The sequence below is a fragment of the Mytilus californianus genome, unplaced genomic scaffold, assembly GCF_021869535.1.
Source record: "Mytilus californianus isolate M0D057914Y unplaced genomic scaffold, xbMytCali1.0.p SCAF_3, whole genome shotgun sequence".
Taxonomy (NCBI): domain Eukaryota; kingdom Metazoa; phylum Mollusca; class Bivalvia; order Mytilida; family Mytilidae; genus Mytilus; species Mytilus californianus.
Window position 1 is genome coordinate 86885434 of NW_026262679.1, and position 14379 is coordinate 86899812.

Here is a 14379-nt window from a genome sequence, read left to right on the forward strand (position 1 = left end):
CGGGCTTTTCTAATAAAGTGTTGATATCTACACCCGAAATAGGGCAACATGGCCATTCTGGAGAAAGTTGACCAAGTCCTTTGGATTTAAACCCCATTTTGTCTAGGAAACATAAAGCACAGTGTTCGACACACAGTAAGAAATGTAATTTGACATAACAAACATAATGTCAAAAGACCTTTTTTGAAGACGCAAAACGTCTGACCTGTATGTTTCCGGTCCTAAAACGCATAGAAAATGACCTGTTTTCATTGAATTTCAAAAATTCAACCAAGTGTGCTATTTTTGGCGTCATACACAAGTGCACATATATATTACTGAATTTTTCAAATTCATAAGTTGCTCCAGCGTTTTGTGGTTTGCACGTGTCATGTATTTCTGTCATTGTTTAAATTAAAGTAACGTTTATGTTTTCTTTCATGATTTTAATATCATTAATCTAATGAAAATCCAAATCCAAATCCAGAGATCAGCTGGATGTCGACACCAATATCATTGAGGGTGCATGGAAGCACTGCAAAACTATTGCGAGGTTATTTTTATACATTTAGTACATATATCTGATAAAAACAGTACATGATAATATATCCTTAAATAAACCAGTTAACATTAATTCTCAATCGGTAAAACAGAATCTCATATGAATGTTTGATAAATAGCATGAAAGCGTATAACTGCCGTACTATAAAAAATATCTTATATTTAAACAGTGCAAGTGCAAATTCTTCAAAATCTCTCAGACACTCTCAATAGTTTTATAAGGTGTTACAAGGTATCATTTGTGTAACGAATTCCTCTACCATAACGAAGAATGGCAAATAGATTTCGTGACGTCATCAGCGTTGCTAAAAAGCCCCTTTTTAACCAAAAATCACGTAACCTGAATAATAAAATCAACCCAATTATGAAATGTAATTATCGATTGTAATTGGGAGCGAAGAATATATTTTGAACTTTTTAAACTTTGGTTGCTAAAGGATGCCAAGTTTGCCAATAAATGGTTTACATTACAGATTTTACAGCATGGTAAATTTTTGTAATTCATTTGTTTTTATAGTAAATTCTATCAAACTCAGTTGTTTCAAAACGATGAAAAATTTAGAACATTCTTTTTTTATGACCACTTCCCCAATCATGGCTTTAAATTAAAATATTGTACGTTTCGCCAGGAATATTATAGGATAAGGCATCGGCTAACAAAAGACAAAACTAATTGGTCGATGCATCAAATATGACTTTCATGCTTCAATTGAACCATAAACAATGCATTTTTATATCTTCATTTCTCCTAAAATTTTATTATAATAAACCAATCATTTTTGTATTTCCTATACGATTATTGCTGTATGGAAAGTCTTTAAACAAAGGCTAAGTTGACAAAAATCACGATAATTGTCTAGATTTCTAATCATCTCTTATATCCGAATGTATCGGATAAATCAAACGTTTTCAAGTACAATTTGAAAACTTGTGTATTTGCATAGTCCAAATTATTTGAGTGTGTTATGTCTTTTGCTAATATCTGGGTTTCTTCGACATAATTGATGATGTTATAAAAAGTTTACAGCTACATCACTGTTAACCGAAAACAAACCTCATCTTATTTAGAAAAATCATTGATGATCTTAAACGGTTCACCTCATAATGTTATATAGGAATTAATGTTTGCATATTTTGCCATCTTATCGCTCCAATGTTTTAAACGACTTTAATAAAATATTCTATAAATTCAAAAGTAAACAATACGTTGAAAACTGATATCTTAACTGAAACTACTTGGCTAAATTTAACCAAACTCTGCCATAACCAGCAATGGGGTATCTAGTGTTACAAATTTGTCCGATGACACCACCTGCTGACAAACATGGCCGACATGGCTACAAATCTGACGTAGCAAAATGTTCAGACTTATAAGATCTACCTTTTGTCTGTTGACACCAAAACTGTCTCGATAATTATAACAGATATACAGAAACTTGAAATAACAAAAATGATCAACAAGACAAAATCTACAAATAAGTACTTGAAATGCCTTGTATCTTGAAAACTATAACAGAAAGATAGATAGAAATTTTAAACATCAAAAATGATTCGCAAGACAAGATCTACAAATAATCTATCATAGCCGAAATCTTCAATCGACTCGTTATTGGAGTTATTGCCCTTAAATCATAATTTTTACAATATGTTGCATTCTTTTTCTTGATATCTTGAAAACTATAATAGATAAATAGAAACTTTAAAAATGAAAAATGATTAGCAGGATAAGATCTACAAATGCGTCAACATGACTTAAATTGTCAACTCTTAACAGAGTTATTCCCATTTAATGATGATTTTTACTCTAAAGTGACCTTTGTTGAGGATGCAGGTGAACGACACGGGTTCTTTAGAGCCTTTTGGTTTATTCCACGTTAATAATGTATTATGAAGTTATTTGTGACAAGACTGTTCAATTATGTCCTAGTTAAAATACTTTTAATTTAATGCAATAATTTTTATTATTTGCATACTGCTTCTATTAAATCACTTATTCAGACTATAACCGCTACCCAAATAAGAGAGAGTTTCACCGTTCTCGTCTTTGTGATTATAGTAAGTATCCAACATTTAAAGTAAGACATAGGAAAACGATAAAAACATAGATATGGTTATCGGTACAAAAATAATCTTGTTCTTGAACACAACATAAGAAAACTAAACAGTTCAAATGAAGAGAAGGACAACTATTTTTGTCGATATAATATTTATTCAAGGCCAGTTCCAAATGATTTATTTACCCAGTATGATTAAAGGATTCATAGAGAATTCTTGATAAATAAAAGCAAAAATATCGTCAAGGTTATCATGAGTGGTATTGCCTTTTACAAATAAATGGAATTAATATAGTCCGGCAGATTGGTGAAAAAATTGTGGGTTTGATTAAAGCACCAAATGTGGCATGGTAGTAGTCCTGGGTATTTCAAAAAATTCTTTTTCCAAGAGGGCCGCCATAAAACATCGAAATCAGCATATATCACTTATATAAGTTCAACATCTTGGCCAAATTTGGCATGACAGTAGTGTGGGGTGTTTCAAAAATATAAGCTATGGACCCACCTTGCAATTTCAGTATGGCGGCTTTTTCAAAGATGGCCGGCATAAAATATCAAAATCAACAATTTTTTTTTAATATCACTTATACAAGTTAAAATTTAGAATTTTAGTAGTGCTGGATGTTTCAAACAATATTACCTATGGACCAAAGTTGAAATTTCAAAATGGCGGCTTTTTCCAAGATGGCCGCCATAAGATATCAAAATCAACACATATACCTTATATAAGGTTAAAAAGTGTTTTGGTTTTACGTACCATAAGTAACACTAAGTGCCCTATGTGTATGCAAAATATGTACCCAAACAACATCAAAACATTTTAGAAGAAGATATTGAAAATCGTAACTACGGTACCATTTTTGCTGAAAGGTAGTCTACAACGAGGGATCACGTGTAGATACTGGCGTTATTCCAATATTTAAGCTAGCTTAGACTTAACTAGAATGAAAGCTTCTCGATTTGAACAGATTTCTTTATGATTACTTAGAAGGTGGAAGAGGACATAGTAATAATCTAAACAAAATTGCAATAATCTGAAGCAATTATACAAGCAACCGCAACACTATGCTTGTATGACAACGATACGTAAATAAGCTGCGCATACAGATACAAAAAGACATAATGTAGGCTTTCACACAGTCATCAAAAAACATTACTTGAATATCGTTTGGGCAAATATTCAAATGCACTCAAATTATTCCATTTAGACAAATACGACGCTATCTATTTCGGAATTACTTCTATTTTATTCTTTTATAATACTACATTCAACTCAGGCCGCACTTAAACATATTTTGGTTTGCCCAAACCCTACCCAAAAGGAGAGACAGTGGGTAGGTAGGTAGGCATTTTCTTTTTTTCAGCAAGGAGAAATTGAAGTGTCAGATGTATTTTAGTCTTCACGCCTATCTGATTAAAAAAATCCACTTTTTCACATCAGGACAATAACAGATTTTAAATAGGCATCTGTTTTCTGGGTATGTAGGGTTAGGGCAAACAAATATATTCTTTTTTGTGGCTTCAAGTAGAACCATCTCTTAATTTATATGACTCTTCTACTGTATGCTAGGACCAGTAAAGGAGGTACTAAATAACAAAATGTACAGTTTACATTAGTCGTTTATGTATGATCCAATTATTCATTTATCTACAGTGACTGTACTAGAATATTCCATCTATGAAACATTTACTATTGAATATGTGGATCCTTTCGCGAATGCTGGTGGTTTTACATCAGCAGCCATGGACAATATTGACAACAGCAGGAGTTTAACTACGGCTAAATAATCGTTACATAGAACAAGTATTTTCATATTTCAGCATTTTTCAGTCTAACTTAGATAATTTGTCATAACCAAATACTTAAACTAATATATTAGGCGACAGCACAACTGTTATTATTGCTATAACTTAGTAACTAATAACATTAGTATAGACTCAGATATTTCCTAGCACTAACCAAATATAGCATTGCTTTTCATACTTACATCTAGTAAAAACCGTTTCATATTGAACAGCGGTATACTATTATTGCCTTTATTTATGGACTTGCACTTTGTCAATTGTTTAACTAGAAATACACGTATGCCAACCTGGTATAACTAGTCAATTGTGCAACTCTATCCTTATATGGTATACATAAGTTAACAAAATGATAACATATATGGGTTGAAGCAGATGATAATGAAAACATTAAGTATGTCTGGACATCATTCCTCGCATTAAAGCCAAGACAAATGGCCACCCGCCTTTACATATCAGTCTGCATTGAACAATGTTTCAGGAAGAGATTGCTAGTCGTCCAGCAATGTGTTAATTATTTTTCGAGACATTTATCAACTATCACTTGTGATCAATCTTTTTTTTTTTTTTTTGCTGTTGCCAAATCGGAAATATGGAACTGGGAAAACACACTTAAGCACACAAAAGAGTTGTTCAGGTATTCATATAGGAATGACATTGTTTAGAACCTTACGTGATTGGTTAGAAAGCTGTAACCGAACAAGTCCACTTAATCACAACTGATCTATAACATTAATGGTTGACCTGGACATTTTGATGTGAGATCATACTAGTAGTTAAGAGGTGTAATTATACTACTTATTCAGTGGTTTTTAGCATTTTCTCATCCTAATTATCCTAGTACCCGTGTGCGATATTATGCGATGTAACTATACAGTTCAATTGTACTTAAACATGATTTGAAAATGGTAAATTTAGATCAAGCCATGAGTAGAATTACACACTTGTAAAAAGAGAAGGTTTGGCAATCGAATTGAATGTTATTATTAATATGACACAAAAACAGCATATGAATATGGAGTCTTGTACAGAAATGGATATAGTAATTATAAAGTTTCAATCCACCTTATAAGCATAAGAAAGCTTTAGCTTAGGGAATGTTTCGGTCTTTAATCCGTAGTACTACTTCAAGTGAATGCGGATGGCAGATACCTTATTGGATATTTATCACAAAGGTATCAGCATTTTTGAATGACCTAATAAAATGTGGTTGAAAGATATTGAAACGGTATATAACAATATGCGAGGACAATGACGTTATGTACAGTGCTTTTCAAATGTGGTGAAGAGTTGTGCAGAACTAAATGGGATGTCCTTGATAAACATTTTGAAAACTGCTGTGAAAATATGTTGTTGTTTAGATGATAAAGAAGATGAGGAAGACACCATGATACTAAACAATCATTAGAAAAACAAAACCAGACACCAGCATGGATAAAAAACACGAAAAGACTATCATCATTCAAGACATCTCTACACAAAAATATAAAAATTGAGCAATACCAACCCCTCATAAAACAGGGGAAGATCTCAGGTGTTCAAGAAGGGTCAGCATCCTAGATGCTATTGTTTAAATATCTTTATAAGTTATATCCAGTATCACAAAATTTAAAACATGTTGGTATATGTAAAGTATCTAAAATTCGACTAAATGTGAAAGTTTCAAATGAAATAATGTTTTCTATGTCTGTACGATGAAAAAACACGACTTTCATTGATTGACAACACATATGAAAAAAAGAACAAATAACACAACATTGATAGCATGAACAACACCAATAACTTTTAATCGAAACTAGCGGTCAACGCAGGTTTTCCAGAAGGTGGTGTAGTTTCTGGCCATATGTTAGCACGAGTGGTATTGCTCATTAGTAGAAAATTGGTAATGAGTCGTATTTATTAATCATCTCGATCCACAGTCGAGGAAAAAGATACTTGGAATGTGGCAAGGAGAAGTGGAACATACCGTATAAATTATCATTTGTGACTGAGATGGTACACAGTGAAATAAATCCTAAAGGCGTCCTGAAAACGTTCGAATGTTTCCGTCTATGGGATCTTTGATTAAACTGTCTTGCAAGCAGCATCGATGTATCATGGAAACAAAATCCCTAGAACATATTATGAACTGCAAATAGCAATTCGAGGAAAGGAATACAAATGATACATAGTACACAACTGATATACTGAAAAATGGAAAACTTTATTATGACAAACAATGTTTACGTGTCAAAAAGTCACACACAGTATTTAAAACACTAAACAAGTCCAATGCTTCCCGAATAGTGTGTGGAACAGGGGTATAATCTTGTGGCAAGCCTGTCAAGAGGTTAACATCTTCAATGAAATTTGCAGAACATCCCCTGAAAGGGAACCTTTCTGTGAACATATTTCCCAGTTCACTTATTGCTTGATCTGTACATGGCAAAGGGAAAGACTGATCGACTTTACCAAATAATTCAGGTTGGTAATATAATACATCTGGTTTGCCAGTAGGAGTTTATAATTGGTTTCGACGTTGAGCACGAACAGTGTGAAAGTTCCATGATGTCATAAAATCTTGTAGCTGAGACTGAATAATTGGAAGAAAGTAATATCGTATGCATTCAATATGGATAGGATTGTGATTATTCAGGACTCCAGTGTTACTCATTTCAGCAAACACATTCCTCCAAAACTGTGTAAAATGCATATTCAGCGTGCCCCAAAGTCTTTCGATTCTTAGATTGGCAGTTGAAGGCCCAACTAAAAACCTTTTTCTCCCAGACATCCTATCACCGTGGTCCAGTCGTAGAGCAATCTGTAATCTTGCATGATTACATTTTCTGTTCCTGCATCTGATCTGATAATAGCCGGAATGCGGCGATTTTCCTTGATGAAGTTGATGTAAAAGTATGCAATGCATCTGTGGTCATTGTTTAAAGGCCCAGCTTTTAGCCACAGGACTTTTCTGGAAAATCCGTCGATCCCCCATGAATTGCGATTCCATATGGTTTAAGTTTATCGTATCCGTCCAAGTGTATTAAATAATTGGGACCCAGACTAAAATACTGCCTTCTTATAAGTCTTCTTTGCGACCTTAGGGCGACCTCCCCTCTATCTATTTCTCTCATGCATATTCGAACGATTTCTTGGGACACGTGTATACCTCGAAAAATATCAAGCTATCGCCACATCGCTCAATATCCCGGATTTACTAAACATTGACAGCGAAGTTCAAAAATACAATTGATCACTGTTTGCAACGGTATTTGACGTCTTCTCAGGTTCAGGCGTCTTTTCATCCGCTCAATTGTTGATATACTAAAATACATATTATGAACTAACATCAAAAATCCACATATTTCTTTCGTAGTGTACCGAAGATCATGATAATAGCGAACAAGTTCTTGGGTGTTTGCAATGTCTCCGGGCATACCCCAAGCAAGACAGAAATGCATCACAAGGAATGTTACCTGTAAAAAAATACATAGTTAGTCATATACATTATATTTAGACATCTGTAATCTTGCAACAGCACCTTGAATCCATATATGTTAATACAAACCTTGTAATATGTGCATATTACATTTAATAAAAAAAATTAACAAAACTTACCGTTATCTTGATGATATATTTTCGTTAAATAATCAAGAATTTTCTAAATATACAGCCGAAATTTACCCAAAGGAGCTTACTTTAAATAAATCTAATGTCAACAGTAGTAGTTGTCCATTCCTAGATTTAGATATTTCTATTTATCAGGGTAAACTTTACACTAAAATTTACGACAAAAGAGACGTTTATTTATTCCCTATTGTTAATTTTCTTTTTCTTGATGGCGAAGTTCCATAGGCTCCATCTTACGGTGTTTATATATCCCAACTCGTTCGCTATGCCCGTGTCTGTAGTGGGGTAATATATTTCAATGAACGTAATCAGTGTATCACTAGTAAATTATTGAGTCAAAGGTTTCGTTACCACAAATTTCTTAAATCATTCACAAAATTCTTTAATAGATATAAAGATTTGGTTAGAAAATTTGGCTGTATAAATACACAGACAGGCCTATTCAAAAATTTGTTTTATATACTTGTTATTTAGCTATAGACATATATATTTATAGTACTATGAACCCATACGGTCCTACGACCTGTCTTTACTTTTATTTTGGCATTGTACAATGTCATGTCTTCTCAGGCTGTTATGACGTCTATACACTAACTACTTTGGATGTGTATTGATTGATATTTAGTCTAGAACACATAATTTCTATATCATTTGTTTTGGGTTTTGAACTAGCTTTCAGTAACTGCGAGTACTCTCAGATATCTACTTCGTTTTAATTGTCCGATGATACTATTAATTTCTTATCATTTTCCTCGTGATGTCCTTTATGATTAATTGTATTATCTTACCTGTGTATTCATTGGTTGGTGACTTTATGCTACATGGTAAAGGTCTGATGAGTTAAACCAATTTCAAAAGAGTTTTAAATGTTTGTTATTCTGTTGTGCTGTAACACCACTATCCCAGGTTAGAGGGAGGGTTTGGATCCAGTAAATACGTTTAACCTCGCTGCACATATACTATATGTACCTGTCCCAAGTCAGGAGCCTGTAATTTAGAGGTTGTCGCTTGTTACTGGGTGTACTATTTGTTTTTCGTTTATTGTTTTTATATATAAATCTGGCTGTTAGTTTGTCCCGTCTGAATTGTTTCACATTAGTAATTTTTGGGACCATTTATAGCTTACATTGCGGCTCAAGGCTCCACACTGAAGGCCGCACTGTGACCTATAATTGGCTATGTACTCTGCTTTTGGTCTTGAATGGAGAGTTGTCTCATTGGCTATCATACCATATCTGTTGTGTTTATATAAGTTCTACACTACAGAAAACTGACCAACTACAGATATTAAAGTGCAAAAATTACAATCAAAATTTAACGCTGTTACATTTATAATGGAATGCTATGCGACTGTTATCCAAATGAGAGGTTTAGCCAGCTTCAAAACCAGGTTTAATCCGCCATTTTCTACACACTCAAAAATGCCTGTACCCAGTCAGGAATATGACAGTTGCTTTCCATTCGCATGATGTGTTTGAGCTTTTTATTATTTTGTCATTTAATTAAGGACTTTCCATTTAGATTTTTTCTTGGAGTTCGGTATTATTGGTTTTTTTTTTACTTTTTACAACCCATGGTATATCCTAAGGAGCTTCTGCAGATTTGGATATTAGTTGTTCGTACTATTAAAACATTGCAATACCATTGACTGCATATTTTACCGGTAACACCTTGTCAAATATGGCAATATGTATTTGAACTTTCACGCGATCCTAATTCGATATTTAGTATTGAGAAATGGATAAGCATACCTTGAAAGACATTGTCCGAAGCATTGTACCCTTTCCACTAGCCTAGCAAAGATCTGTAGAAGCACCGTAACTTAAGACTGCATGGCTCGTCTTTAGAATTTATAGTCAAATTCACATCATATATGCTAATATGCTGTTATTTTTAAGACAATCTGACTTAGAATAAGTATATATATTTTAAACAACACGATAAGATGACTTGTTACTTGTCCACTTGTTGAGAAGTTGTGTCGTCAAAATGAAATTTAAAAGTAAACAAGATGAAAACAAATCATATACTACACACAGCTAAAGTCATATTTTACCAATGATATTTAATGTATACTTTATTCACTCGACATGTATACAAAATTAAGTTGATTTTTAGATATTAAGAGAGATATCAATTCAACAAGAACCCATATTTAAGTTAACTTGTAAAAATGTTGTATAGATTTTGACTTAAATATGTCAATATGAAATATAAACTTTTGACCCATTTAAGCTTCCATAAATAACCACCAATAAATAAATATTTCCCAGCCACGTCCCTTAACTTATTACGAATATTGCCAAGTTACCACTTTCAATCTGACTTATACTGTTCTTTGAAGAAATATCGTATTTCGTTTTCTTCTTAACAGTAATAAGGTTACGTTTCAAATTCAAAATATTCTTTAAATCTCCATAATTTCGGTTGTCAATTTCTACGTTTCTTTTGCCTATTGACCGATAATCAAACTAGATTCTATAAACATATAATTCTAAAAAAAAATCCACGGAAAAATAAATAATTAGATTTAATGGAGTAGTGGATGCATTTATAAGAAAGATAAGACCTTGAACATTGATATAAGCTTATACCACCAGATTTGATCTCTAGAGATAAGGTCATAAAACTTCTTTGTAAAGATATGCATCCGGTTTGTACCCTTGTTCTTGTCAAAAGACCAAAAATACTGATACTTTGTCATACTAATAGTCAAAAGTAGTTATTATACATTGACAATTTGTTATAAAGTTATATTTTATTTTGAGTGAATGAAAGTTATATATTGAAACTAAATAATAAACGTTTGTACAAAGTATTAGAGAAAAAATATGTTCGTTTTAAAGATTTAACATAACTATGTTTACCTACATGTACGTGTATTTCAATAAGAAAAGTTGGAAAATCCCTCCTATTTACGATACTTCCTTATAGCAAATATTTCTCCGAAAACTTAAGTCACTCCAGTACAAAAAATGGATTTTTTATTGGTTATTTTAACAGAATCGCTGTAGTTTGAAATATATATTTTTCCTTTTAAAAGTTTGTTCATGCATTAATTGTATTGTTGTGTTAATTGTTTTAAAACCATTCATTATTGTATGTTCAGTGAAGTAAAGAGGCGTCATTTTGAATTATCATTAAATTCTTATTTCTTTGAAATTGTCCTCAAACTGTATTAAGTTTTTCAACGTAAATGACTTTTATAGTAATATAGATAATGAATAACATACTTTGTATCCTCCAATAAGTAAACTGTTATACTAATAACAGGTATACAATCTTATTTTGCTAGATTTGTATATTAAAATATAAGGTCTAAAATTTACGGACACCATCACGAGTTGGTTGACGGTTATGGAATATCTGTTTCACAGATGATGACTGATATGTTCCTATTATCGTAACCACAATCTGTCCTCTTTTCCCCGAATGTGACTACCGAATTAGAATTGTTCTTATATGAGCAACACGGGTGCCCAGTGTGGAGCATGATCTGCTTACTCTTCAGTAGCACATGAGATCACCACCGGTTTTGTTGGGTTCGTGTTGCTCAATATTTAGTTTTTCGTGTTGTGTTTTGTATACTGTTTGTCCTTTGGTCCTCTTCTTTTTGACATGGCGTTGGTAGTTTATTTTAGACTTATGAGTTTGAATGTCCCTTTGGTCTCTTTCGCATCTCTTTCAAGGTACACGAATAAAATTCGCCTATGGTGAGCGAACGACAATGATCAAACTACTGTTGGGGAGGTCGTGTTAAAGCCATGTTGATTTCTTTGAAAATGAAAGACAACGGTTCGGAATACAAAATATAACATTATACCACCAAGATCAAAATGCAGGATAAAAACTTGTAAAGGTTATTGTAGGAAAATAGAACTTTTACTTGTTTTTAAATAAAAAAAAAATCCCTCTATCTTTTTTGTGTCCTTGTTCTTTAGTTAATTAAAATAAATTATATATTTTCCAACACTGTAGGTAGACTGTTTATGTACATACCCCTCCGTGTTTAATTTCCCTACAATCTAAGTATAATACCGTATTTTCAAACCGACTCTCCAACTATTTGAACTGTAAGCTTAGAGGATTAACATGTAATTAGAAATACGCAGCTATTTTTGCAAGTGTACTTTTTTAGTATCATATCTTTACAGTACTAAAAATAAACCTAAATAATGTATGATTTATTAAGGTACCTTCTCAGTACTTTAAAAGTATAGTACTTCAAATGTACACATGCAAAAGAAGCTGTGTGTTTTGTACAAATTAATCCTGTCATTATGATTTTATAATCAATTGTATTTAATACCTAGTTTTACTTCAAATTACTGTAAAAATAGGAAGATTTGGTATGATTACAAATGAGACAACCATACCTTATGGTAAGCCATAAAAGGTCATCATATAACAATTCAAAATGTAAAAAATATTATACGAAAAAACCACAGACATTATTTCTGTACAAAAACAATGAACTAAACACAAAGGTAATTGACAGCCACCAACGACAGCCACTGAATTACGAAAATTACAGTTGTTCCTCATTTAGATTAAAGATAAAGATTAATACAGAACGTGGCTGGAGAAAACATGTTTGTAAGAGCTTTCCCACCACCTGGAACAGTGAGGAAATAGCAAATCTTAAGAATAAATTGTAAACATTTGAACAAATCTTGACTCAACATCATCGAGCACAAAATACAACTAACACTAATTAAAGATACAAAGTGCCGATCTAAGAGTATATGAAGTTACCGAAAGCTTTTTCAAAGCCAGTTTAATAATAACATTAACGGTACCAATTTTACTGCTCCAGATGCACACACAAATCAACTTTCCCACATTAAATACATTTGCTCTCATCAGCCTCTATTACAAAGCACTGTTATAGCCTTTCTTGTGAAATTTACTTGTATTAAAAAATAAAAGATATCCGTCATCATGTTGATGCAATGTATCTAAACAATTTTAGACGTGCAATTATATATTGAAGCCCTTTAGAGATGTCTGCTGGTTTTTGTCGGTGTAACGCTGTCGTATTGTCCTAGACCGCATATTTCATTTTATCATAGTTGTTTTATTTTAGAAGGGTTTCGCCGGAACACAATCTCTTTTTTCATAATTGAACCTGATAATTGGAGTCTTTGTATTTCGGTTGCAACTGTAATGGTTAATTTTTTGGCAGTGAATGACTCTGTGTAATACATTTGATCTGTCACCTTCTGAAACAAATTGAGGAAGAAAACAGTTACATTTATTATAAATCTTTCTTGAAATATTTGAATTCACATTTCAGACAGATTCATTTTCAAGATAACTTGTTAGACTATCATTTAAGTTTCATACTAATGATTATAAAACATTATTCGTTTTATTGCAATATAAACATTTTTTTTACAAACATTACAGACATTATTTTTTTTATATTAAAGACACGATAGACGTATTTATATCACTTTTACCAGTAGTAGTTGCGTATTCACACAAAACTTATTAAAACGAAAATAGTATTATGAGTTTGAATATCCCTTTGGTATCTTTCGACTCTCTTTTTCACCACACACAGCTATAAGTTAAATACTAGAAAATGGTTAATCGTTCAATGGTCAAGCGAATAAATTGAAGTGCCTCATTGGTCGCAATTATTGAAATACCATGTATAAAAAGCATGACAGTAATTTAAGACAATATATTATGTATATCATATCACTGATACTATCAGTAAAATAAATGGTACGTAAACTAATATAACCGAATAAAAAGAAATAGAATTCTTGAGAAAAATCGAACAGCAAAGTCGTTTAATTCACGATTTTTTGTAAATATTTACCTGATGTCACGTATATGGTATATTGTCTGATGTTAGGGTAACGTCTAGTAGTAAAATTCAAGATGGGATAGGTTGAGTGGTATTGATACCAAACATCATGGCTTAAATCAAAATATAGGGGGAAATTGCAAGTTTTGTTTTTTATCTTGAAAACCGCTATATTTCGAAAAAAAACAAGATTAACAAATAACTTAACATGGCCGAAATCATGGGTCGACGCCTTTTAGCCCCTAAATGACGAAGTTAATAAAGAACAACATTTAAAGCAAAAATAATCCTCAGGACAAGATTACAAATTTGTCAAATAGACAAAATCGTTGGTCAGCCCTTCATAGGAGTTGTTGCCCTTGAATGATGTTTTCCCCCAATTAGGGCGTTTTATGCAACAGTTTTAATTGGTAAATAAAGCTTGAAATAGCAAACAAATATCAATAGGAAAAGATCTAGGAATTAGCCACGATAGAAGAAATCATCAGTTGACTGCTGATAGGAGTTAAGGCTTTTCAAGAAGATTTTGTTTTAACACAATTTTTGTAAATTTTT

General features: G+C 32.4%; 1 protein-coding gene and 1 long non-coding RNA gene across 4 annotated transcripts in view; both read right to left on the bottom strand.

Annotated features, from left to right (window-relative positions):
• The window catches only part of LOC127735303 (sacsin-like), a 225489-nt gene that overhangs the window by 127874 nt on the left and 83236 nt on the right, over positions 1-14379 (bottom strand). The gene's annotated exons all lie outside the window — the stretch shown is intronic.
• LOC127735308 (uncharacterized) lies at positions 6582-10260 on the bottom strand. The gene is made up of 2 exons (XR_007998231.1): positions 9758-10260; positions 6582-7852 (listed from the first exon to the last, which is right to left on the bottom strand). It is a non-coding gene; the product is annotated as an uncharacterized LOC127735308 (long non-coding RNA).